This window comes from Lissotriton helveticus, chromosome 1_1 (genome assembly GCF_964261635.1).
Source record: "Lissotriton helveticus chromosome 1_1, aLisHel1.1, whole genome shotgun sequence".
In the NCBI taxonomy this organism is placed as follows: Eukaryota; Metazoa; Chordata; class Amphibia; order Caudata; family Salamandridae; genus Lissotriton; species Lissotriton helveticus.
The window spans coordinates 1,272,270,993-1,272,288,997 of record NC_136057.1 but is presented as its reverse complement, the minus strand read 5'-3'; the positions used below and the strand labels follow the sequence as shown (position 1 = coordinate 1,272,288,997).

At 46.3% G+C, this 18,005-nt stretch overlaps 1 protein-coding gene across 2 annotated transcripts in view; it reads right to left on the bottom strand.

Annotated features, from left to right (window-relative positions):
• CPED1 (cadherin like and PC-esterase domain containing 1) overlaps positions 1 to 18,005 on the bottom strand; it is a 320,213-nt gene that overhangs the window by 71,320 nt on the left and 230,888 nt on the right. The gene's annotated exons all lie outside the window — the stretch shown is intronic.

The following is an 18,005-nucleotide window of genomic DNA, read 5'->3' as shown; positions in this document are numbered from 1 at the left end:
AACTATTCTACTTAAACCGATCACAAAAGCAAACCGCCAAGGAAAAAACTGTTCATGATCATGCATTAATTCAGTAACCAGGCAGCCCAATCCTCACTCTCTCAAAATGGAGACACCCCCATGTTTCATCGAAGCAATGTAGAACTGTTACCAGAGATAATGACAACATATTGACCCTTTCTACCGCTTCCTTCCAGAACTAGTTAAAAGTAATACAAATACATGAGACTGTCACAGGTATTAGGTAAGGAGAGAATGGATACACATTTTCAGTATTTCCTAATGCTATGGTTTTTTAAGCAGTATAGTTCCCATGACACTTCATACACTCGTAGACATCACTGAGCAGTTTGGTTCAATGTCTCGGCAGAGGGTCAACTTTTTATTTTTTTTGTCACATCTATCACAAGGGGTACATTTAAGAACACTTTTGATGGATTCACAGGAAAACTGGTGTTCCAGCTTATGGGGGAAATATTTCAAATCACTAGAAATGTTAATGAAATGCAGTAGAGTTCACATGACACTTTTCACACTTTTAGACGTCACTGAGTCGTTTGGTTCAATATCTCGGCATAGGGTCAACTGGAAAAATGTACTGTATTACACCTATTTCAAGGGATAACTTTAAGGCTAATTGTATGTGACTTTAAACAGGAAACATTGGTTTCCAGGTTATGGGGGAGATATGTCATATACAATCACTAGAAATAAAAAAGATAAATGTGACAAGTTGTAATATTAGACAGATGGGAGTTTTATTATTTCCAGTTATTAAGGGGACTCTTTTACACAAGGACACCAAACTCACCATAAATCAACAAATAAACACAACAGACAACCCCATCTTATATTGTGCATAATCAAAAATTATATTTTTCTTCTCATTTTCAAGGATAACAACCGCAGTTCTAGGAATAGCAACTCTCAGACCAGACTATGAGGAAAGCCTATGCATAAATATCCGAGCATACCTTGTTAAAAATCTCTGAACACAAAATGAAGGATCAGATTACTAGTTCACCTAGAGTGAAGGGCTGCAAGTTCACAACATTTTAAGCTCTACACTGGTTTCTCATTAAATGTAGAATAATGTTTAAATCATTCTGAATATCCACTGGGGATGTAAACAGGGTGGGATTAACTACCATCCATCAAACTCATAAGAGCCTTCATAGGACAACAATTCTCCAACCCATATTTCAAGAAAGTCAATGCAACCTGAGCAGTTGGAACTATTCAGACTATGTATCATATAACACATCCCACCCCTCCCCCACACAGCAACCCTATAAACGTAACTAATAATGATAATACCTGCAACAACTCAATACAAAAATAAATGCTCCAAGACAAATATAAGAAGACATCCAACTCCAAGACCAAACTGGCAATGACTGAAGAAAGGTCCAGCACAATAGCAATGCAGCTGAACGACTAATCACAGAAAATAAATTAATTATGTCTTCTTTTTAGGTCTCGTGACCTATCAATGCGCGCAAGGGCATTGAGGGAGCGAGAATTCAAGTGCTGAAAACAATCGTGAAACCAAGGGTTTCGTTCGTGCGGTTTTCTTTAAGTTCATGTGAATCACGTGAGCAAACAAGCACGCGCATTCACGGCCGCACAGCACATCAAAGGGCTTCGCCCAGCGTGCGCTCTGCGGCTTCTCCTCCCCTAACACGCTGGCATTCACGGCCGCACAGCACATCAAAGGGCTTCGCCCAGCGTGCGCTCTGCGGCTTCTCCTCCCCTAACACGCTATCTCAGCTCTCCTGCACCCCCATCCGGCTTCCCTCCGGCCACTCTCTAATTACCAACAGCCACCCAATCGCCCTACTACAGCAAGAAGTATGCACTGCATTCTACGAGACCTACTGGCAACGCCAGTGCTTGTTCTCAATGTTATCATGCTAGCCAGCTAACTAATATTGGTTCGGATTTATTGCCACAGGGCACTGATTGTGAGCAGGTGATTCCAATTTTAGCCCTCAGAACAAGATAGTCTTAAAGCTTCAATATGCATGTAAGACCAATGGGGTCTTTAGTGAATGCCTTTATTAATGAGATTGTACAATAGCATACTGTTCAGAGAGATCTGGAATGCACCATGTCACTCGTGCAATAGTAAAATCTTTATACACATAAACACAAAGGTATATTTTCATTACAAAGCACCAAATATGTTGCTGTTCTCTCTCAGCCACAACATCAGAATGAGTTTTCCGGGACCACAGAAACTGGTGTGATTTTCATTTTGATGGCAATTTAGTAACTACAAACGAGACAATTTTTGCCTTGAAAAAGCCCTGAGCCTGCTGGCCCCTAGGGTGAAACATGTGTCAACTGTCCTTTATTTACTGGCACTTTGAAAAAGTATAAATAAACACAGCATATTATATTGTAAAAAGTAGATCTGATTTGGAATTAATTATCCTAGATACTATTAACGACTGTTGGGCACAGACCTCTCTCCGAACTGAAATCCACAACCTCAGAATTAACCGCAACCATTTAGATCCTCCTCCTAACAACAGGTTAGAGAGGGATCCTCGGGTGCATCATTGTAAGGAAATTGCACTCGTACCCCGTCTCGAAAATGTTATCCGACTCCTTGTTCTTAGAAAGTTTTCTGATGGTCCAGATCTAGGTTTGCTCTCAATAAGTACCCCAATATACACATATACATGCACACATATAAAACATTAAAGATGGGGCTGGCCAAGATGATAAGAGCATCTACCAATAGCACCGTTCTTGATCCATCTGCACCATCATTCCCTGCCCACTAACCAGACAAAGACAGGGTCCTGCCAAGGGAGCAACTTGTGGGCACCTCCTGGCATGGCCCAAACTTTGCGGGCCCACTCTGGACCCAGAAGGGAATGAGCTGACCTTCTGAGTGTGACTTGGCAGGGTACTCATAATGGTGGCTTCTGCACTGTTGACCCCCAAAGGGCAGATTGCAGGCACTGAAGGAAGAGTCATCCCTTGCAAACCAACAAGCAGCGCTGATATCAAAGCAAAATCGTCCCATAGGCACTGATAAGCATGAACATAGGCTCTGCATCGGCTAGGGCCAGAGAGCCCACATGTAGATCACCTGCATATGGGGATCTCAGACACCTAAGAACCCAAAGCCATCCCTCCCAGAGCCAACTGCTTGCACTGAAGCAAGGATCACCCCTTGTTCATCGACGAGAAATAGTGGTGGCAAAGTGAGCATACAACCCCGGGGCAATTACAATGCACCTTGGCGGCAGCCTGCAGGGCACAGATCCTGCCAATGTAGGCAAACCAGGACTAAACCAAATCAAAACAACCAACAGAGGATCTGGCCCCCACACACCACCCCTGACAGATAGGAAGCAAGCGTCCTCTCCTACATGCAATGAGCACAGAATGCAACACCCTTGGAGCGCAATCTTGAATCACACACAGAGGGTGGCCATAAGCAGGGACGAGGATACAGGTGAGCCCGTAGTTTCCTCAGTGGACAAAAGGCGGGCCTATTCCCCAGGGTGACAAACATTGCAAATGGTGTCTAACTGGGTGCTGCCCCGCAACCAGACACCACCACACATTTTATGCCGAAACACCTCTGTGAAACAAACCAGTATCTGTCCTAGCACTCCGCCTCCAAAGAAGAGAGCCTGGACCAGGCTTCCTTCATAATATAGTCTGCATCTCTTGTGCCTCTTCAGACGTGGGACTCCGTGTGGACACAAACAGTAATTTGGTTTCCGTCAGGAATGCAGCACACCAGTCAGCTGCAGTGCGGTGTCCTAAAGCCCCTAACAAACACATCAGCAGAGCTTCAAGCCACTATGTCCGGCTCAAACAACCCACAGGTGGTGGACACTCATACTGAGACTAGCGAGACAGCCAGTTCCTGTTACAGAGGAAAACAATCCTGGATGTGAGGGTTTATCCTCGAGGCTCCCAGTATTATCATATGATAAGCATGGCAGATCATAAGAACAAAAGGGACACCACCCTAAATGATATACTCCCTAAGGCTCAGGAGGCGGATGGAGATGAGAGGCGGGGGGGATCACAGCTCTCATCTGTCGCAGAACACAGGTATGGGAGCTAAGGGACATCAAATGGGTAATGGTAGAATTGGGTCAGAGAATACCCTGCCTACCCTGCCTAGAAGATGCAGGAGATGCCAGAGAGAAGCTTGAGTCCTTCTGTCGGGAGGTCCTGAATTTGAGAGAGCTGAACATTGATCTGCAATGCCACCTGAAAGGCATTAAAAACAGACCAAGGCATGATCAGAATTAGAGGGGCTCCCCGCAATAAAGTGAAAGGTGACATCGAAAGCTACATCAAAAATAAATTCAGACACATCTAGCCAGAGCTAACAGATCCACCAATATCTTCCTTGAAAGAGTGCATTGAATGGCCATCCTCCCAGATCTCCAGCTATTCATCAATGCATCTTAACAGGTTCACAATTATAAACAGAAAAAAGACATTCTGACACCAGCTCACTCCACTGGCCAAATCCTACTAGAGGGGGCAAAATTGTGGATCTATCAAAACCTGTCCCCATCATATTGCAAAAGTGATGACTACTCAGACAAGCTACTAGGTGCTTGAGACACCAAGGAGTAAAATCTATATGGAATCACCCTTTCCACTTAACCTTCACTTGGAATAATGAAATGCACTCTATGTGTACCCCCTTGGAGGCACACACTTTTTAAGCCTCTTTAGGGCCTCAGGAGGACACACCGCACCAGTTCAAGTCTGCAAGGAACTCACAAGTCATCGGGGAAGATGGACTATGATGTTCACTCTCAAAATACCTCCATGGAAGAAATCTGTCGCAAGCAGAGAGCTGCGATCAAGGGGTGCGAGGCAGAGAGATGATAAAGAATTGGATGATGAACTGGACCCGAGCCGCTGGGGGCAATGGACCGATCATCTGCAGGAGATGAGGGTAACATACCTATGTGGTCGGCTGGGGACTGACTACTGCAATACAAGTGAACATCATAGGGTTGGGACAGGACAGGGAGCTGTTTGATTAATCTGAAAGTGGAAGGTGTCTGCATGTTCCTGCTGTAGCACCCAGATAAATACCACTTGACAGTTTCATCTCCAGTTGGAAGAGTTTTACAAGTTGTTTTGACTCTAGGTAGTAATTTTTGGATCATCCTGTAGTGAGGTCATGGGATTAACTGCAGACATCGCTAAGTTAGCATAGTTAGTATGTGCTTGGCAGCCAGTTTGCAAGCGTTACTACATGGCTTCATTCTCCTGGATAGAATGCTGGTGCATTTTCACATGAGAACTGTCTGCCTTTCACACATTTAGCTGTACACTGTGCTCCTAAACTGCACAGCTTTTTCAAGGTTGAAAAACAGTGTATGCTGTTGATTCACTTTGGTCAGTCCCACCGGAATAGACACAACATAGAACACAGTTGCACTACTGAAAGTCAGGTGCTTTTAATATGGCATTGCAGGCATGAAAAGGCACTTGGAGATTCATTCCAATGAAGAAGAGCTGTGCTTGCCCTGAGATGTAATTCCTTGCATCTAAACTTGGAGGTATGGGGTCCCCCTGACAAAGACTAGAGGTCTTCTATGATTATAATAAACTAGCTTAGAGGAGGGTGGTAAGGCGCTGTAGTCCTGATTCCACCATCATTATAATATGATTTCCCCTTTTGTGCTTTATGGAATTGTAACCATTCTAATTATATTGTTATTATGCATTTTGCTGCTAGTATTGGCTTGTGTACTGCATCATAGTGCAAGTTAGTGATGAGTGTTTGAACGAAAGAGTGTTCTCCTTCCCGCGATTCCTGAGAGGGACGGAGTGACATGTTCTAGGATGTCTAATCATTGGTAGCTTCTCTGTAGTACGGAGAACAAATGAGACACTATACCTAGTCGGATTGGGGTTCTGGGCACCAAGGTGGGTTTTCTGGTACACCACTACAGACTGAGGTCCTGGTTTCCTGCTCAGAGTTCTGTGTATGTGCAGAATCCCTGCAACAATCCCAGAGCATACATTCACTCACATATCATCACATATACTCATACAGATTGAAATAGATACTCTACTTCTAGATAACATGACTGGATGAAGAAAGCCAACCCTACTCACAACATGTAAATAATTAAAATACTAAGCCTAATCATAAGGGATTTTAATGCCCCAGTCTAGCTCCTGGCACTTCTCACAATGCTTAAAGACTCCAAATGTGACAGAGTCATATTACAGGAAACCCACCTCCTCAAAGGCAACTGTGGTCAGATAAAATATATATAGTTCTCCCGGCAATACCTCTCCTCCGGACCAAGCAAGAGAGAGGCAATAGCTCTCCTGACAGTTAGTAAGTTGAAAGGGAAAGTTTTAAATAGAGTCGCCAAAGCGCTGTGAGGATTCTGGCAATATGGGTCTCCTTGAATGAGCTTACACTGTCTAAAGCAATCATGTAGGGCTCCATTGATAAACCAAGAAAGATTGATCCAAAAGTCGTGGCCTCCTCAGACAGGGAAGTTCTAGTGGAGAGTGATTTTAATATTGTCTTAAGTACAATACTAGATGAGAGGGCCAAACAGGTTAGCTTTCTAACAATGGGACGGACAAATGACCTGGGCCTTATAGACATTTGGCGTACCCTGTACCCCACCACTATAGACTACTCTTTCTACTCAGCATCCCAACATAGACCAGACTAGAGTATTTCCTAGGCACATTACACATTTTGGCCAGGGCAATGCAGGCCGACATAGGCTTGTCGGATCATGCCTTAATGTATGTTACCTTGAGGGATCCCTGAGCATAAAGCTCTAGCCTGGACTAGAGAGCAAATGGCAATCTAATTAAGAGTGAACATGCTCAAATTGAAATACAGGGGACAATTCAATGATTCCTGACAGATAATGACATTCCATGGAACTCAAATAGCCACACTATGAGATACTCTCATATTATGGTATGAACTCAGAGCTGTAATTCGGGGCGAGCTCAGCGCCATAGTAGCAAAACTCAATAAGGACAAGAGGGACAAACGGGAGGAACTCAAGCGGAGGGAGAGAGCTCTAGAAGCCAGTCATAAACAAACAGGGGCACCCAAAGTCTGGCGACAACTGTTGTTATCCATGAAACAAATCAAAGACATGGACAGAGTAGAGTATGCACTACTCCATACACACCAACAGTAATATAAAGAGGAAATAAGGCAGGCAAACAACTGACCTACAAATCAAGAGGCAGATTACAGAAAGATAGAATTACAGAAACTACTAACTCCAAGGGTGAACAAGTAGGAGCAGACGAAGGCACCGCCCAGACCTTCTGACACTTTTATGGGTACCTATATGCAACAGATGACACCCCAGACACAGACATAGTGTCCTACTTATCCACAGATACAACTTTAGTACTAACGCACCAGTAAGCCCACAAAACATTTATTTATTTTTTATTTGCAGAGTTTTATATAGCGCTGACTAGACCCGGAGGTATCAGAGCGCTTTACATGAGGATCAGCGAGTTACAAGTTACAAAATTACATCAGTTACAGGAGCCAAGTATAACATAGGATAACTACTGTGATTACACAATAAGATGGGTTATCAGCACATAGCATAGCCAACACACATGTCAAAAGGAACATGGAAGGTAGGGGGGAATGGTAAAAAGTGGTAAGGAATTCATAATCGGGTCAGGAAGACCGGCAAGAGGGAAAGTACTTGCAAAACAGTCCCAGTAAAAAACATACAAACCGTCTGAGGACCAACAATCATAAACATCCCGTGAATCGGTGATAGTGTAAGATGGGAGGAGGCTAGGAGACCACAGGGGGGGGGGGCGACTTGAGGAAAAGAACAGACAGGCGAACAAGGAGCAGTCCAGCAACAATGAGGATAGGTCAAAACTGCCAAGATGGGGGACTCAGGCCATGGTAACCGACAGCAACAACCCAAAATGGCGGCACACACAAATGTACAACAAGAAAACCACAAGGCAACAGACTCAAAGGCTTCACACAGGGTCAGATGGGGAGGCAGCCACATGACCACGGAGGGAGGAGGGCAGGACACCGCCGATTACAAAGCGGGTTTTCGACGGACACACACCCAGGGCTCCAGGGGCAGCAGCATCACCATTCAGAATGCCACAGAGATAGGGGAAAGTCAGATTTGGGCGCCAGGCAACAGCCCTGGAGAGGCGGAGGCAGCAGCAGGGACGAGGAGGGCGCCCCTCCCAAAACTGAGGAAGCAAAACAAGCTTGGGCACTGACCAGCAGCGCCTCAGTACTACCCACCGCTGAACTGAGGACAGCCAACCGCAGCAAAACCCATAGGGTGGGGGACAGCCAGGAGGGGAGATCCCCGGCAAATCCCCTCCCCAGGCACCCAGGCATACCCCACCGGTCAACAGCTGCTGAAATGGCTCCTCCACCAGCAGATCCTAGGCAACTCATCGGAAGGTGGGGAGGAGAGGAAAACACAGCGGAGAGATAAAGACAAACCATGTCTGGCTGAGTAGGTGATTGCTGAGGGGGAGAGCCAGGGCCAATCTCCTCTATAGTTGCCTAAATAGCTCCACCGGACATCAACATAATAAACCTCCTAGCCTGAATGGATACACACCAGCTTTTTACAGGGCTTTCTGCCTACTTATAGATTGATACTAATATGCCATTACAACTCCTCAGACACACTCACTGATGCCATGAATGTTGCAGTTATAACCATCAATCCCAAGCCCGGGAAAGACCTGTCAGCCTGCGCATCATATACACCATGTCCCTCCTAAACGTTGATGCTAAGATATCCACAAACATCCTGGCATAATGACTTAAGCCACTCATGCAGGAGCTGGCAGACTCTTACCAAGCTGGTGTTATGCTGGAAAGAGGATGCAGTGACAACACCAGATGATCCTTCACATCTTCAAACATGTCAAAATACACTTGCGCTGAGAATGAGTTTGATGGCACCCACTGGCTCTTCCTCCAGAAAAAATTAGGGTTTGGCTCAAAATTCAAAATGTAAGTTTTGTGCAGTTACTCCGTTCCCAAAACTAGAGTGAGAGTGAACAGCAAGACATCAGAGTCATTCAAGGTGTGCAGACGCATGAGGCAGGTCTGCCCCGTCATCTGTCCTCTTTGTACTCTACATGGAACCCTTAGCTGAAAAAATCAGATACAATCTCATGATCATGAATATAAAAATTGGTAGCCAAGAACATAAATTAGTCCTTTATGCCAATGACTTTCTCGTGGCTTTGTTGACTCCGCAGAGCTCAATTTCATCACTACTTACTGAGCTCGAAATGTTCAGCCAGGAGTCGAGCTTTTAAATAAATATTCAGCAATCACAGATTCCGAACCTCACTACCCCACAAACAACCCAGGGCTCTCTAAAAAAAACTCCCCATTACCATGAGCCAAATATTATATACAGTATCTGCGGAACAAGATCTGTCTTCTTAACCACTGGACAACCGCTCCTCCAAAGAATCGACCTTACCTCCGGGTAGCACTGCCAACTCTCACTGAAGTTAAAAGCAGCTTGAAGTTTTTAAAGTGTACCTCTGTATCCATTAACAGATTTAGGTCTACTAAACTACTCGCCGTTACGGGACCCGATCGTCATTTTAAAAACCTCACGCTGATCCCAATGATGTTTTTACCTATATCCTAGGACCCTTTCATTAAAACTTTTATAAGGGCTATTCCTGGAGACATTTTTATCACATAACTGCACTTCACTTAGCACTTCACTTCTTTCACACAAACAACCAGCTCCGCTGTAATTCAGGCATTGTAGCACAGCTGGATTGCACTAGGTGATCCAGCTGGGCCCCGATGATGAAGCATGGTAGGTAGGTGGGTGAGGGGTTTCCTAAAACAACTTTCAGTTGTTTGCTTCTTTTTTTTTAAAGTTTGGATCAGGACCTATGACCTGTTAACTACTAAAAGGACTTGTCCACTTTGTTTATTTATGTCGGAGCATCTACAAGGGGAGTCTGAAGATGATAGGTGAACATCAATTAAGAAACCAAAAAAGGAGGGAGGAGCTACGCTCGTAACCAAGATGGCCGCATAAGCTCCCGGCTCCGCCGACCTCCGCCAGAGGCTTATGAATCCTGACTCCTATCCTGATTTCCCGCAGGACTCCCGTGCAGGTGAACTGCGCCTGACTCGAAAGGTGCAATCCCGGAATTTCTAGCTGCTCGGACGACAAAGATATGTCGTGTGTCATTCTTGGCCTACCCCAGATTTGAAGCCGGGGCCTCGAGTTCTAACCCGGCCGGGTTGGAGTTGAACAACATCGGCCGCGGACCATGGGCGGTTCCAGTCTCCCGAAGTGGCGTTTTTCTTCTCCCGTTATGGATGGTGATTTGGTGACCTCTCTACCCAGCAACTACGGTGGCCTATTGTACCGACTATTTGTTCGGGGCTCCGCTGCCCGGAGGCCCTGTTGAGCTCCCGGGTTTTCTGGGCTCGGTTCCCCGTGGGCGGCGACGGTACTGATATCGTGCTTTGGACGTGTTAAAGGTGGTTTCTACATTGCTTCTGCCCTGTGCCCCGGAGAAGTCGACCTCCGAGGTTCAGACACCCGCCCGGTCGCTCATTGAGGGGCGATGGTGAGGAAAAGTCAGTCCATAACGCACCTGATGCCCAGGCTGCTGGCGCAGGACGCCTCTTAGTTTCCATCTTGAACAATTACCAAATAAAGAGATGGGCGCTGGAAGCAGGAAGACAAGAATAGAGTTTTATTTCTCATGAGGAGAGCCTGTCATTTCGGACACTCGCATAGTGTCTTCAGGAGGTGCTCTAACAAGTTCTCTGAGGCTTCGTCTTTTATACACATGTTTATGATGCACAAACATTCCTTATTACAATAAAGACGCTTTGAAGTAGAAAAAGGCATGCTTGGAATCCCAGCTTCAGGCCTATTCCCATACCAGTCGCTCAGATGTCATCCTCCCCTCCTGAATGTAACAAGAGAGATTGTGATCTCTCAGCCGGGCATTCCTACAGGACACGAGGGCAGGAGGGGATGATCAGGTCAGAGGTTGGTCAGGTGATAAGGTCGGACACTTCGGTTGGTGTATCACGGTTTTGTTATGCTGGGCAGGGAAAAGGGGGATGTACATCCACGAGGCTTGGTCTTAGGACTTGGGACCGGGTCGAGGGGCCAAGCGCAGCCGGGGGAGGGTTGTCAGCTGAGGGGAAGGGTGTTCTTGGGAGGAAATGGGGGGGTGTGGGTCAAGCAGGAGTGCTACTTCTAGAGCAGGGTCACGCAGAGGGAGAGGGTCTCGTGGCTGATGCATGAGCAGTGCGCACGGGGAGGGGTGCCGGGGACAGATGGGCAGAGAGGCCATGGTGTCTAAAATGGCTGTCGTGTACGTGTGTGCATGGGTCTATGCTGGCGGGATAACACAGTCAGTGTTTAGCGATATCCGTTCTGCTTACAACAAGGGGTACAGTGAACACAAATGAACGCCGCTTATGTACATATACATTGCCATTTTCAACAGTCGCCGCTTTTTTTTTACATAAGCTAGTTCAGTTCTAAACAGTTGATACGATTGGCGGAATGCGGTACATATGATTTTTCATTTGTTGGGTTATTCATACAAGTCTAGAGATCGGCATAATACTTAGTTGGAGTCAATCAGAAAAAATGTTCCATAACATTATAGAATCAAGTCCAGACTTTCTCTCCGGTGACATCAACATACAGTAAAAGTACTCTGATACCTTCGGGTCTTATCAGTGCAATAAGAGACTTTTGGAAAACTAAATACATGAGTGACCGATGAAACATTTTTGAAAGAAATACAAAATTGTTGAAGGAGGGATTCAATTCGATACAAGCACTTAGTCAAGGGGTGGGTAGAAAGTTCAGGAAGGGGGTTTTCGTCACAATGTCTTTTTAACAGAGTCCGTCTTCTTTTGTTGGCGCTGTTGAGCACCGGCGGTGGAGCTATAGGTCCAGCTCGTATTCATCCTTACGCGTTGCAGGGTGCGATCAGTCCTCTGCTGTTAGATCACAGTCCTGTTTCCTAACTGATCTTCTTAGGGGTGCCTCATGCTGGGCACCTGCGAGTCTTTCTTCTTTCGTGGCAAAGACCTTATTCTATAGTCAAAAGTTATGCGAAAAGGGTGATGTTTTTGAATAATCAAGGGAAGAGAGGGCGGAGTGGGATCAGATTTTTGAGCACACCAAGGGACCACAAGGAGCAAAGGATGGCGAGCAGGCAGGCCCATCAGTCGGGCGAAGAGGGACGGGGACTTCAGGCACGAGTGGGTCAGCAAATCGAGGGCTTCAAGGCGGCCCTTCATTCCTTCATCTGCCGAGTTTGAGAATGGTGCCTCGTCCCGCGTCTCGTTGCTCTGTGGCTCCACCTTTGGCTGAGGTCACACGTGCTCCATGATCTGTGGCCAGGCTGTGCGTCACGTCCAGCTCCTCTTCTCCGGTGATTGTATCTTTGAATGGGTACAAAACAAGTTTTAGAAAAACTGGCAGGAGAAGACATTCATACATTTCAATTCCGTCCCCAATCCTATGTGGGTGGGTGATAAGTTCATCGGTCATAGTCAGAAGTCATCACTTATGGAGTATGTAAGAGGGCATTACCATTGAATTCATAAACCTGTTTGGCGTTCATTCGTGACGTATGTGGAGAGAAATTGGACCTTTATACACAGTGCATTATATCAAACTCAAAATCGAGTCCTTATGTAGAGACTCGCCCTTTTTCCTTTTAACCCAAGTATTGACAATCTTATATTTCCCCTCGGGGTCGGCTAACTCTTGCAAGCAGGAGCGTTATCGTCAGGAAGAAGGAGGAGGGGGGGGCAGATGTTAGACATGCCTTTCTTGGGGAATGACCGTTAATCAAGGTCATCAATTACGCTTCGAGGGTAGCTGACATGAAGCTGGGGTTAATCGGGGGAAGCGGGGACGCTTTGGACAGGGAGCTGGGGTCAATCGGGAGAATCGGGGGGGCACTTTGGACATCCGCACTTAAGTGCAGAGGGGTGAGGGGTGAGGTAATCTGGGCAGTGGGAATTGTATTTCTAACGAGCTGGAAAACAGAAGACCATTGACGTTATAGTCCCCCTATGAAAAGGCCAGATTAGGGGACATCAGTCGTCTTACCTGTCCTTTCCTTCATTACCAACTCGGGTTCTATCGTTTTGCAGAAAGGAGAGGTAGTAATATGGCAATTCACAATCGTTTTAGTTCCTGTCAATTTTGCCGAACACCTTTGTTGTTCGAGGAGACCCAATTACGTTGGTGCCGGGGGGGCACAACGCTACCATACAAGGGAGGAGGGACCAGGGGGGCTTTTTAGAGAGAGAGAGTGAGAGAGAGAGTGAGAGAGAGTGAGAGAGAGTGAGAGAGAGAGAGAGAGAGAGAGAGAGAGAGAGAGAGAGAGAGAGAGAGAGAGAGAGAGAGAGAGAGAGAGAGAGAGAGAGACCGCACTCTAAATGGTCCATTTGGTACACGTATGACATGGAGAGAGAAAGAGAGAGAGAGAGAGAGACGTGTACAATAATGGGTCATTCAGTGCGCGCACAACACAGAACAACAGGGGTTAAGTAATACGGAAACACAGGCAGAGGGATGACGTAGATCCATACATTACGTACACACATACTCAGGTGAGGGAGACAGTACATGTATTATATACAAAAATCCAAGACAAGACATATAACCATTATTGGCCATAATGATCTCTTCCTGTATGCTGCGCATCCTTAGCATCCTAAGCTCTTTTTACCCTTTTCTTCCCTTTTATTGTCGGCTGCCTTTACTGGTCTTTGTGGTTTTACACACTTACGCCTTTGGCAACCGGTCAAGAACTAACCTGGTCGGGCTAATGTGTTTCCAGGCTGAGGCAACAGTGGGTGTCAGTTTGGGAGAACAATAGGGCAGCTCTGAGTTTCCGGTCCATGAGGGTGTGGAAAGGATGTAGTAATTTCTAAACACTGACAACATTCCTAGTCCTCCAAACGGAGGGTACTAGAGTAAACCTCACCTCAGAATATTCTTTTAAACTTTCCCTATTTAGTTAAGTGTAGAATGCTTAATCATAAGTGCACGTCATTTTTCGTTGTATTATTCCGGGTGCCAAGCGAAATCACATTTTGTATTTTCCGCTTCAGGCTGTCCTCTCAAGCGCTAAGTTCAGGGTATTGTTCGCTCATCGTGTGTAGGTACCATAATCGAACGCCTTTTTCCCGTCTCTTCGTCCACTAGATCACCATTTTCTTTTTCGTATTTTAATCGACGTTTCAATGTGACCTGCAGAAAGAGGGAAAAGAAGGGAGCGGGGGCAGCATTTAAAAAAAAACACATCAGCGCGCATAAACCCGAAAAGGCTTTTACTTACTACATACTCGGCCTATCTCCACGGAACGCAGTCCTTGCCAACTCGGCATTTAAGCCCAGATGGACCTTTTAGTGTAGGAGAGATGATTATCGGAAGCCGATGGATAGCATAGGTCACCCAAGTGTGGTATTACGGATCGTATGTAGGGAGGCCAGGTGGCACTCCTTCGGGGCGACTTAGGGGTATTTTTAGCACAATTTTCCTGATACAGGTAGCATATAAAGTATAGGCTGAATTCCAGGGTCTTTTAGCGGTTGCTTTAGGCTGTACAAAAATGTGCAAAGTACATACAACAAAAACCTGGACCATTCATATTTGCAATATTTCTGCGTACTATACTTTTTAAGCCTTAACTCATCGAGCTGAGCCATTTCACCTGTAATTCAGTTATATCGGAAACAGTGGTCATTTATTCGAAGCTTACCAATTTACACGTGACAACTACGTACGTTTTTCTCCAAAAATCTTTAATAAAAAAATGTCGGTGCATAAATACGGGCCTACAACCCTGTGGGCCGGCCAGAACTGTACATGTGGGAATACTTATTAGTGGAAAACCTAATGGTGTCGGTGGTCGTTGATTTCATACTAAAAGTGCGACAAGTGCAAAAAAATCATATCGAAACTTCAGTGTGAGCAAGTATCATAAGTGTTGAAATTTGAACTTTCAATAATCATGATGCGCCAAACTTAACAACAATTCATTGTCCGAAGGTTCAATCAGCACCCATCTCACTTCAATTCATTGTCCAAACACATAATCAGTACCCATCCCATATCAATTCATTGTGTTTAAAAACTGTATACATATTTCATGACATCAAGGCTGAGCAATCGGGGTACAACAAAGAGTTGAAAGTTTCATTTGTACCAGCGCCATTTTGGGTGCAGCCAGTCAGATCCAGGCATAGTCAAAACCTCTACCAACTCGTGGTTGGCCCAGAGCCTCTTTCGGCAGTCAAAAAGGTTCCGTTAAAGGGCAACAGAAAGGATCGGCAGTATGAACCATCAGTCAAAAGAGGGGGGAGGGAGGCAACATTTTTCCCTACCGGGTCATACTGGGTTTTTCACCGGAACTGATCCGAACTGTAGTCTGCAGGATTTTAGTCATTCAAATTGAGGCTGGCGTCAGCATGGGAGCGCCGACGTCCCGCGGCTACATTTTCATCGTTCCGCGGGCAATCATGGCAGTCATTCCCCATCGGGGGTATCTGCGGGAGTCGGGGACCCCCGCGGCTCCTATAGAATCTTCAAGGTCGAGGAGAACTTTTATGATGGTGGGACATGTTTCTTAATCAACAAGCAACCAGGCCATTCCTTCATGCTGGGCCCGCTCTTGCAGGGTCGACTGCCATTTTGAGAGTTCGGCAGCTACCGGCAATCGCGGGGTCAAATGAGCAGACGGGCTTCAACCAGTCGGGCGAGGCGTCGCAGCACCGCCACAGTGGACGAGACCCTGCTGGGTGAGTGGAGCGTTGCTGCACCGCAAGAGTGGACGAACCCTTTGCCGGGTGCGAGGAGCGTTGGGGGTGCAGCTGGGGAGCCTTCACCTGGGGAGGTGGGAGAGGCTCGTTCGCGCCGCCTCTCCCTCCCGGTGCACCCCACGGCGTCTCGCTTGACATTTGTTATGGCCAGACCAGGCGATGAGGACGAGGGGGGGGGTCGGAGGCATGTGCAAGACATCCCCCCCCAGTGTTGTCGCAGCCATTATTGAAGAAGTGGGGACGCCTGGCACGTTTCGGGCCGGGCCTACAGCCGATGGCGGCCGGACGCTTCTTCGCCCCGGCCCCAGGAACGGGTCCCTTGGTTCATCCGGGGGACAGGTCTTGGCGCGTGGTGCCGCCTTCGGGCTATTCGCGTAGTGGTCCCTCCACCCCAGGCCGCCCCTGACGGTTTTTGTAGACTTTAAAACGCCCAAAAACTACTTGAAAGTAGCCCAAAGTAGCCCAACATTACTACTTTGGGGAAGGAAGGACTGGAACGGCGTCAGGCAGACGGCGAAATGCATTGTGGGTTTCGTTTGTCGATGCAGCCGTGTGTCATGTAAATAGTTGCTTTGAATGTTTTTTTTTGTAAAAAAAAATAAAACGTGTTCACCTGTTACTTCGCTATAGTGCTGTATTTTTTCTATTATTCGCCTAAGGTTTGTCGTTAATTGGGCGGGGTGGGTGGTGGAGCCAAGCTGTGTCGAAGTCATAGCGTTGAGTTCGGCTTTCCTCACCAGTTTCATATCTCCTGAGGGGTTGTTCCCTATGTTTCTATTTCAGCGAGGTTGAAAAAGAGATCTCGTCAGCGGCCTACTGATTTCACTCGATTGCTTTTCTTTTCCCTAACGATTTTTATATATATATATTTTTTTTCTCTTATTTGCTAGCACGATACAGCGGCTAATCCGCATTTTTTTTTTATATTTGTCCTTTTGTATTAGGGGTGCCCTCCTGGCCGAGCCAGATGACCTACCTCTAATAAATGGTCCGGGTGGAACTGGTTTACCAATCAGTGGGGAGTAGATAGGCATGACAGATTACAACGGGGGACAAAGGTCCGCATTACCTACCCTTCATTACTTGCAAAGACTAGACAGAACATTTCTATTCCACGTTATTTGCAAACAGAGAATGCCTCAAAAGAACTATTCCTTGAACAATAAATGTCCAGACAATCAATCAATCAGTGGGGAGAAAAACAGGCATGACGGATTACAACGGGGACAAAAGTCTGCATTACCTATCCTTCACTATCTGCAAAGGGGGTGGCAGAATATTTCTATTCCTCCCTGTTTGTAGACAGGGAATATCTCAAAGAGCAATAATCGATAAAAATCGATAACAAACAATCAATGGGGAGAAAGATAGGCATGACGGATTACAACGGGGACAAAAGTCTGCATTACCTACCCTTCACTATCTGCAAAGGGAGACAGAATATTCCTATTCTGCCCCGTTTGTAGACAGCGAATGTCTCAAAGAGCAACAGAGCAACCAATCAATCAGTGGGGAGAAAAATAGGCATGACGGATTACAACGGGGGACAAAAGTCCGCATTACCTATCCTTCACTATTTGCAAAGAGAGAGGAACGTTCCTATTCGTCGCTGTTTGCAAACAGAGAATGTCTCAAAGAGAACCAATACTTCAAGTAGCAACCGAGGCTAAATGAACCAATCAATGAACAATACCAGTATTTTAAATACTGATTCCAAAACAATCAATCAATCAATCAATCAGATGGATACAGCCATCCTACCAATCGGACGTAAAGACGTCCTACTTAACCTTACCCGGACCGGACCATGTGGGCAATTCTTCGCCTTCCTTTTTCCAGCGCCCCATCGTTCTCTTTCTCCATGTTTTTACCGCAGCATTCCTGTGGGATTCCAGTCAGGACAGTAGGTCACTTGAGAGAGGTCCGTTCAGAATTGGTGAAGTTCATTCAATCGGCAGCCGGACGAGGGCCCTCTCAAGGCAGGTATACTCCAATCGTTTAGATGTTCACCCCATCGTCTGGACCTCTCTTACCGGACCTTATGTCGCTGATGGACCCCGCGTTGGGGCGCCAATTGAGGAAAAGTCAGTCCATAACGCACCTGATGCCCAGGCTGCTGGCGCAGGACGCCTCTTA